The following is a 10,305-nucleotide window of genomic DNA, read 5'->3' on the forward strand; positions in this document are numbered from 1 at the left end:
TATCTAGCATGGCCTGCCTTATTTGCCAAGGGCATTTTTAGTTTTTACCAGAGATTATCACTTGAGCTAAATTCAGATTGTCTTCTTCTTCCTACTTACCTTTCCCCTTCTTCTCTCCCTCTTCCTCTACTTCCTTTATTTTGCAATACAATTTTTAAAATAAAAAATACACACACTGCAAAAAAATTAAACTTTAGCTTTACAAGACAGATATACAAATAGATGACAGATGGATCGTTAGATAGATAAATAGATAATGGATGGATGATTGGATAGATAGAGAGATTAAAAAATCATTTAAAGCTCTCTCTACTATTTTTTGCTTCTCCCCCTCTAGTAGAGATTATAGTGTGCCTACCAAATCCTTTTTTCAGGACTAAGACACTCATTCCCCCAGTTACTGGTGGTATTGAATGCTGAGGGCTGACAGCTGAATTGGTCTCAAGGAATTCCCCTTGGAGAAAGAGAACTTCCTTGCCAAAAGTTAGTCCCTCCCTAAGGGTAGTCCACATGCCATGACTGACTGTTCAATGTGGATGGGAGGCTATGAAGGCCAAGATGTCTCATCTCAATTCAGCATTTCTGAATGGCCATCCTACCTACAGAGCTTGCTGGAAGACCATCTGAAATCTCTTTTGCATCTGCATCAAAGTTTAATTTTGCCCTTTGCCTAAGTGATGTGGACCCTGGCTCTTGGGGTCCATGTCCTTATGGATGAAAATGAGATATTCACATGGATTACCAAATCTGGTGGAGGAAAAGGGACAGCTTGGCTTTGCTCTCAAGGGGAGCAAAAGCCTTGGTCCTCGCTCCAATGAGCTTTTATTGTCTTACTGGGCATATTACAAGAAGGTCCTCATTAACTATGCACAGGCTCACTTTAGGTGGTTACCTTATACAGAAAACAAAGGAGAAGATGCTGGTAATCACATCACAGAAGAGGGATATTTGCAAATGAAAAGGCAAAAGTAGTAGGACCATTTACACTCATCCTTGGAAGGTTTACCATGGTTTTTAGGAAGTGGCTTTGTAGTAAATGTCCTCAATTCAGGGTGAGGGAGTTTTAGCAAAAAGCAAGACTCAAAGCAAGCGGCCTAGGTACATTGCAGGCCTGATTCCCCACAGGAAAACCTATCCATGGGCATGGGTCCTGTGGGTCTCCCAGTGGGAGCTAGGCCCACGCCACGCAGAGCGGCCTCCCACACCTAAGTCTGCTTTACTCATTTCTTTACCAATGTTGTTTACCAATGAATCAACAGCATGTAAATTTATATTTTATAATCTGTTCTCTAGAAAAGAAAACTATGGGGGTTACTACCTAAAGTGGGCCACAGACTCAGACTCTAAACTGGAATCCTGGTATGGGTCACTTATTGGCTGACAATGAGTACACCATCGTTGATAGAAAGTGGAGTTCTGAGATCCTGGCTTTTTGAAGTAGGTTAGTAAACTGGAATGACCTGTAGTGGGTTATATAAACCACTGGTGAACTGAGATTGGGCACAGGTAGATGGAAATGTATCTGGGAGCATTTGAGATGTTAGGAGGTAGGAACTACTAATTATAAGGACTATGAAATTGGAAGCTTCTAAATGGGACCTATTAAAACATTGTGTTAATGACCAATCTAGGCAAAATGTGAAAGCCAGAGGGCCTCCTAGCCAGTATCTAAAGACTCTCATATCCTGTAGACAAAGAACAGAAAAAGCTGATGATAAGAATTACTTAATTATGATAGGGGACTCAAGACTTGGAAAATTTTAGCTTAAGGTAAAAAATTATCAGTCTAGGAAGTAATGTGTATGTTAAGCTTTTGTTTCAGAAACTATAGATGAGGCCCATCCTGGCTCCTGGGAAAAGCAGTAGACTTCCTGGGGCACTGGCTAGAGATTACTGCCTGGGGACACATTGGAGGCATCTGGGCCTTTTTGTATGACCACCCCCCAACCCCATCTTGGGAATAGCTAATTGCCGAGAACAGAAATGCTGCAGCTTCGCTCACCTCATCCTCCCAGAATTTCAAAGCCCTCATGGCACCTTGTTTGTCCTCCCCCACCTCCTTATAAAAGATCTGGCTAGGAAAGAGAAGATAAGATGATTTGTTAGGGTATGAACCTGCCATCTTCTCGGATTTCCGGCCATCTGAATGAAGCACCCATAAAAGATTCAATCACTGTCATTGCTTATTGGATTTGGTAGTGACAGGCAGCCTGAACACCGGTGTCTTTTCTGGTTACAATTACAGAGAGGAAGAGAAGATGGAATTCTCAGCATTTGTAAGTGTGCTACTTAAAGATAAGACCCCTGATTGGGACCTGGGTGGTATGGATGTTCTGGAGGACATATAATTGGTCCACTATGCCAATGATCTCATAATAAGTAGACCAGCTAAATAAAAAGAAGCAAATAAGTTAAACAGTGGGAGATAAACCATCTGTAGCATTCAACACATCTGTAAAGTTTTTAGGACTCCAGTGCCTGAAGCATGCTGGGACTTTCTCTCCAACCTAAAGGACAAAAAAATATTGTATCATGCACTTCTTGTCACTAAAATGGAAGCTTGAACCAGTAGGCTTCTTTAGGTTTTGTGAACAACATTTTTCTCACTCCGGAATACTGTTCTGACTCATTCAAGAGTGTCAGGAAAGGCTGCCAGTTTTGAATGGGACCTAGAGCATAAAAGACCACTAAGCAGGATGCAGTACAAGCAATCTTGTCATTTAGGTGATTTAATATGACAGACCTAATGGTATCAGAGGTCAGTGTGGTAGAAGATGCCATGTGAAGATTATGGCAATCCCAGTAGGTGTCTCAGAATTCATAGCTTAAAATATATTATTGTAAGTGCGTGGGATTCCCCCCAGAAATGGGGAGAGGTGGAGAAGTGCCAATAACAGCATATGCATATGTCACCCCAGCAACCTGCATGTCCTGCTCATGATGCAGCAAAAAGGGGAGTTGTAGGGCTGGTGCCAAAACCTAGGGAGGTTATTAAATGGGAGGGACATACCCTTCCATTTACTTTCACCACACAGGGAATTATGATGGGGGGTTGGTTCTTTAAAAGCAGAGTGCAAGGAAACACTGCATACTTTTGCTCCCTCACCCCCTGGCTGGTGGGTCTGCGGCTAGAGGCTGAGGTTGCTGAGCCAGCAGGGACCTAGCCAGAATGATTCCCTGTGCTCCTGCCCAAGCGCTCCAGGATCTTTCTGGCTCCAAGTGCAGCAGGTTATGGTAAGATGGAAGGGGTGAGGCTCAGACTGATGGGCTCAGGGAACGTGGCTGCTTGGTAAGCCCTGCACCCCTTTCTCAGATGGGAAGCCATGGTGGCAGCCACCCTCCCATGGCCCATGTTTCTGGCATGGCTTGGCAAGTCCTGTGCCCCTTCTTCAGATGGGAAGCCATAGTGGCTGCCCACCATGGCCCATGACAGTGCAGGCCTGCTAGGTACTGCCCCCATGCAGCCAGGAGTGCAGGTCCTGTGTCCTACCCAGAGCACTCTGGACTGAGCAGGAGTACTGTGGCACTAGGCTGGTAAGAAGAGGGTAGAGAGGAGAGGAGGCTTGGTCTGGTGGGTCCTGTGAGGCAGCACAGCCCAGTGGAAAGCCCCGTGCCTCTCCCCTGCACAAAAAGATGCAGGAAGCTGCCACAGTGGCCACCTGCCAGCTACCTGTGTGCTCCTCCGGTTGTGCATGACCCTATCAAGAAACCTTCTTGTATATTTTCAATAAAAACATTTCCCTTTCAACCAGACTCTGTCTCCAGAGGATTTTTTTTGCCTGTGGGTGTCAAGTGGTAGGACCTCACTGGTTGTTTGGTTACAATAGTGGCACCCAATGTGGGGTCCTAGCTACTTGTGGCAAGTCAGTGTTCCCCTCCCCTCCCAGAAGTTGTGGGACTGTGGAGCTTCCCAGTTGTTGGGTATTTCTCTGCACATCTGCTAGGTGGGAAGTACATGTGTCTGGGAAGGGAACAGACTCTGGGAAGAAGGAAGGACCACTTGAGTTTTAGGGCTGTGAACTGGGGTCCAGATAAGAATTGGCTAAGTTTGGGGTAGGCCATTGCTTGAGGATCACTGTTTGTAAGATCAATTGGCAGAAAACTCATTTCTGCACACTAGTTTAGAATAATGGAGTCAATGCTAATTTTGTTTATATGTTCACAGTTTGCCTGGCTTCTTGTGTTCATACTTATGGGTCTGTACATCTGGATTGTCAGGAGCTATTATGCTTTTTGACTCTTGGAGGGAGCCCACTGGGTCAGATTTTAGAGGAATTGATTTTTTTACTGCAACAGCATAAGGCCTATGTATATTTAAGACTACAGTGGAAAATGACCCCTAAATTATTCCCTAAATTACTATACCATCATGCAGTTGAACTATATTGCCAACAGTTAGGCAAATGGGATGAAATCCCTTACATTAAGGTATTTATCATGCTGCATAATGAGGTTTCACCAGGGACAGGGAACAGCTTGATAATGCAGAGAAGGGAAGTGACCTCAAAACCCTGCCCTGATAGTAAAACAAAGGAAAGTCTCAATAATGCCCTGAACCCGAAGGACACAAGATTGGTAGCAGGAAGACCTCTTCCCCAGCTTCCTGTAAAGCTGGGCTGGTGGCTTAACACCATGGCTGCAGAGCTCCATCATGGTGATGCACCCAGAGTAGCTGATTGCCATAATTCAAACAACCAAATATTGTTAAATCAGCTGAAAGAAATCAAGGGCATTCAAGACCCTTCATTCCTTCATGACTCTGAGGGCCATTAATGGTGACATCACTCTGGCCATCAGTCTTCTCACTAATAGTAGACTTAAAGAGCCCAGAACTGTTGCTACAGAACCACCTGAAGTAAGGGGGAGTGCTGCCAACAACAACAACAACAAAAAAGTATTAACAAAAGTAATAGGCTTTACTCATGAAAACAAAGATGATATTCAGGCTACCATTGTTTTGAGTCTACTAAAGCCCCCAAAGTTCAGGCTGATGCATGATGCAACCTCTGCAGAAATTAAATGCTCAAAGAGAAAACACTGAGAAGTCTGGGGAGAAAACCCCAATCCCAATGACTGGAGGGGAGCTGATAGTTGGCCAGTTGGGCTGAAAAATGTTGCTAATACATGTTGGTTTAGTGCTGTTATATAGTCTGTCCTTCAGTTTCCTGAACTTCAGAGACTTGTCCTCAGCTACAGGCTGCCATAGAATGTATTTGGAAATTGTCCAAGTCACACAGAAAATAGAAATATGTTTATGCAAAGAGCTTCAATATTTGTGTGCTCTGGTGATAGGATTGAATCACAATTTTTTTTGACCCTTCAGTAGCCCTAGATCTCTTAAAGGGAGCATTCAAATCAACTGAGGAATAGCAGCAAGATGTGAGTGAATTCACACACATGCTCCTGTACTGTCTAGAGGATGCATTCCAGCTAGCTGTTAATGCTAACAGCAATCTCAGGAACAAATCTGAGAATCCAACAGTGCAGCTATTCTACAGTACTTTTCTCACTGAAAGGGTTTGTGAAGGAAAGCCCTTTTGTAACAGTGAGACCTTCAGCCAGCATCCCCTTCAGGTAAATATCTATTATAACTTAGAAGTATGTTTGGAAGAGGCCCTGATAGAGGGTGGTATTGAGCTGCTTCCTCCCAATCATTCAATGAAGTATGCACAGGAGTGTAAGTTTACAAAACTATGTCCAGTGTTGACCTTTTAACTCTCAAGATTTGGTACAAGCAATCCCTTGATCAGCCAAAAACAAAAAACAAAACCCCACAATAATCTGGAATTTCCTCAGATCATTTATATGGACAGGTACATGTACAGAAACAAAGAGTTTGTTTGAAGTAAGAGAGTGTACTCAGAAGTTGAAGGAGGAAGTAAAAGTCCTATAGCAAAAACTGGAAAGGTATGTGAAGTATGACTTGGGAACAGCTTGGTTTCAACTTCCAGACATGTTGACATCTCAAAGTGATACAGGTATGACATTGCCACTTTCTTCAGTAATAAGTAAAGAAAGTTCTTCTCAGGATGCTGAAGATATCTTTTCTGAAAATTGTCTACATGAGTCTATGACAATAAATAAGCCCCTCACATCTTCCTGGTCTTCTATGGAAATGCCTGCACATCCAGCTCCTCAAACAGCAGAGGATGAGGAGATCAACTTTGTTGAGGCCTATCTTCAGAGGCAGAGTAGTGAGACTGAAAAATATATACAAAATTTAAAGAATTGTATTGCAAGCACTACCCAGATTATTAAGCAGATGCACTGCTTAATAATGCTCTCCTTAGTCAGGTGCTTTGCCACGTGCACAGAGTTCTTGTTCATGAAGGACAAGCAAATACTTGACACTACTGGACCTATATGTATAATCCACCCTGACAATTCTGGCTCAAGTACAATGACATCTCTTTTACCAAATCTTTCTAGGAACAACTTGAAAGAGATTCTATGGAGGCTTGAGAAATGTTAGTGCTTACCATCTGATGTACATTAACAACAAGCTACATCACTTTGATGCAGAGTCAGTGAACCAGATCAGGTGCTAGGAAAATTGGAAGCCTTATCTGTTTAACTTAAGCATTCCATTCAAAAAGATAACTGGATATTTGAACATGAAGTAGAAGAGTGGGAAAAAGAGCAGTCTTACAAGATTCCTCAGATGGAATCCTCCACCAAATCAAGATGATAGGATTTCTTTACATCACAAGAGCCTTTATGGGGTTCACTGCTTGTCAAGGAGCAGACTGCCGAGGACACAGCAAACACAACACATGCCGATGGGATGAGTGGTGTGGAAGCAGTCTGGAGTGAAGCATTCTATGAGAATATTCCAGGCTCTATTAGCAAGGATTGGCCCAAAGAGCCTGTGTTTTAACAAGTTAAAGACAGCTCTGGCTGGTGTGGCTCAGTGCATTGAGGGTTGGCCTGTGAAACAATGGGTCACTGGTTTGATTTCCAGTCAGAACACATACCTGCATTGCAGGCCAGGTTCCCAGTAGGGGGCACATGAGAAGTAACCAGACATTGATGTTTCTCTCCCTCTCTTTCTCCCTTCCCCTCTCTCTAAAAATAAATAAAGAAAATCTTTTTAAAAAATAGTTAAAGACGTGGGAATTTTCAAAGATTTTGTGTATAAGTTTTTATGTATTAGTATATTTATGTTAGTCCCTTAACTGTATTTCTTAACCATTCATTTTCTTACTTGAACCTGAGAAATGGAAACATGTTGTCTCATGTTTATTTGTTTCCTACATTATTTCAAATTGTAAACAAATTTAAATGTGTGTGTGGCCAAAAAATATTGAAGTTTATGTAGGGAAATGTGTTTGCAGATTTGGGGACTTTGAGGTGCCAGATACTGAGTTTGAGTGCGGTCCTTTCCATCATTAAAAAGGACAAGGACTGAAAGTGACTTATGGTTATCCCTAAGTGAGTAAGAAGGTCTATGAAGGTTTCAGAAGGTGTATAGAAATTTGTAAGGCATATAGAAAACTTAGAAAAAGGTTTATGCAAGTTGTAGAGGACATAGAAGACTGTGAAAAATTTTTTTGAAAGGAAAGAAACCTCAGTGCTTGGGATGAGTTTCTCTTTGCTTTAGGTTTTCTTTTGTTTCTTACTTTCTGATCTTAAGGGACTAGTGGAACTTTGCTATTTTGTGTATATCAAGGATCCTCTCTCTCTCTCTCTCTCTCTGCCATTTGGGGTTTCATGCCATTTGGATCTTGTAAAGATCATTTGCAGTACCAACTGGTGTGAGAACATGCCTCTGCCATTAGGGGCTTGGTGCCATTTGAACCTAAGAAAGGTCATCTTGTGCTGGTTAGAGCTAGCTGGAGTGAAAGAGCATGAATCTGCCATGAGACTGGTTGGTGAGAGGTCATGTGTCTGTCGGGGTATGAGTGAATGCACTGGTAGGAAACAGAATGCCTCTACCCATGACATTGGGCTTTGTGCCATCAGTGCTGGGTAGAATCCAGCTGAGGTGAAAACATCTCTCTGCCATTTGTGGCTTCGTGCCATTGAGACCTAGGAAATGTCATCTGGTGCCAGTTAGAGCCAGCTGAGGCAAATGAATGTCTCAGGGCTTCATTCCATTTGGGACCTGGGAAAGGTTGTCTATGTGACCAGTTTGTGTGACTAGTTGGTGGGAAACAAGATTCTAAGTCTGGTTTTTGTTCCCTCTTTTCTTTTTTGGAACTCTGTCTTTGCTTTGGATTTTTGTTTTGTTTCTGTTTTAAAAAGAAAATGAAGTTACTAAGGGTTAAACTGCACATTAAGTTAGGAAGTAAAGTGATGAAAGATATAAGACATGGAATGCAATTTTGGTGGGTATTGAAAGGACAAGGATTTTCCTTTTTGCTTTGTATTTTTCTCCCTACCTAATCCCTCTTAAGAGTGAGTAATGACATAAAATTTCCTTTGCATGAAACCAATAAGACTGGTTTCAAATTATTGTTTTAATAACCAATACTTTGATTGGAATGTCATGCCTCCAGGTGGGATGCCTGGGCTCTGGTTGTTACCAGAAAGCCTTGAGGAACTAAAACTGACTTTGGACACTAATGAAAGTCCACTGGAGAAATGGCCTGATAACTTTCCTGGTCATGTGGTTCATGGCAGTCTTTCCAGGAAAGGAATGGAGGTTGCTTTCCTGAAAGATACCAAGGAGGAACCTTAAGACATGCCAGGAAATTTGAGGACTTGAGAAATACAGATGCTGCAGGAAAAGCTGGACAGAGGTGTGTAGCTTTGCTACCATGCCTTCAAACGCTGCCTAAGGGTCACTCTGAAGATTCATTGTGGAAGTTCCAGCAAAGAAGACTTAAAAAGCCTATGTGTTCAGTGTTGCTCTTGTTTTTATGCAAACAGTGAAGCAAAATTGAAAACTGACAGTCTTTTTGAGAACAATATGGGTGATCTTAGGGAGTGGAATTAGATTAAGGAAAACCACAACGCTCAAGTCGTGAACATCGGACTCCAGTACAGCTGTCTTCAAAGTTTGTTTTTACTTGAGAGTTTCACCTGATGAGTCAAATTGTCACTGATTAGTATCATTCCAGCAAAGGTCTTGCAGCTGAAAGTCTTCTCAAAAGACAGTCTTGTGGACTCAGAAATGGCATAGGGCCACTTGAGAAGCCCACTTGCATTGCTGGTTGGGCTGGACTAAATGGTTGAGTTGGTGAAGTATGGGGCGGCCTATCAGCTTTGCTTTAAAACTGCTTTCCTTTTGCACATTAATAATTTGGACAGAAAGGGTCCAGAAGTGGTAAAGGGAAGAATCTTCAGATATTCCCCTCAACCTAATTTAAGGTGAGTATAGTAGGCAATAGGGCATCAGACAGGTATGAAGTGCCTTGCAAACCATTCTGTGAGGAAGTCACGTTTTCTTAGTCAGGGACACTGCAGAATTAGTCCCTACCTTTATCATTTAGTTGTTATGGTTCTGATTGCATCTTCTATCCCTCTTGCCAAATTTGTTACCTCCTGAATACAACAAAGATGCCAACTTTGTTGGGGAAGATGCCATCCTTAATGATGGCAGTAATCCAGTAATGCCATCCTTTAGACAATGCACATGCCGCTTTCTTGGCTGGCAGCACAGCAGGTTCCAGTAACAGGGCAGGGGGTGGGCTCAGGCTGAGAGGCTCAAAAAGTGTGGCCTCTGGCAGCAAGCTGCATGTGCCTTCCCCAGGCAGGAAGCCATGGCAGCTGCCACCCACCCACAGTCCATGCCTCTTGTGCAGGCCAGACAAGCTCCATACCCCTTCCCCAGGCAGGAAGCCGCAGCTGCTGCTGCCCACATATGGCCAACACTGGTGTGGGTTTGTCTGGTACAGCTCCAACATAGCCAGGGGGCAGGCCCTATGCCCCTCCGCAAGCACTCCAGGCCTGACCAGGAGCACTGCAGGTGCAAGGCTGATAAGAAGAAGGTGGTGGCAGGAGGAGGGAGGTGGCACAGCCAGATATCAAGCCTTGTGCCCCTCTCCCATGCACAAAGCCATGGGAAGCCACCACAGCAGCCTCCTACCAACTGTATGTACTCCTCTGGGGGGTGGCAGGGCGGGGCGGGGGGATCATCAAGAAACCTGTTGTGTATATTTTAAATTTAAAAATTCCTTTTTCCTTTCCACTGGACTCTGCCTCCAGAGTTTCTTTGCCTATGGGCAGCAAGTGGTAGGACCCCACTGGTTGTTTGATTACATTCTTAGTAAGTTTGCAAGATAGATTCACAGTAGTGAAAATACTATGTCAATCTGATGTGCTTTATAATTGTTAATAACTACTATGAAATATTTAATACTA

At 43.2% G+C, this 10,305-nt stretch overlaps 1 pseudogene; it reads left to right on the forward strand.

The window, feature by feature from the left end:
* Nucleotides 1-4,632: 4,632 nt before the first annotated feature.
* Nucleotides 4,633-6,877, forward strand: LOC123826345 (annotated as a pseudogene).
* Nucleotides 6,878-10,305: the final 3,428 nt, after the last annotated feature.

The sequence above is a fragment of the Phyllostomus hastatus genome, unplaced genomic scaffold (assembly GCF_019186645.2).
Source record: "Phyllostomus hastatus isolate PE091 unplaced genomic scaffold, TTU_PhHast_1.1 phas_contig_80, whole genome shotgun sequence".
Lineage (NCBI taxonomy): Eukaryota > Metazoa > Chordata > Mammalia > Chiroptera > Phyllostomidae > Phyllostomus > Phyllostomus hastatus.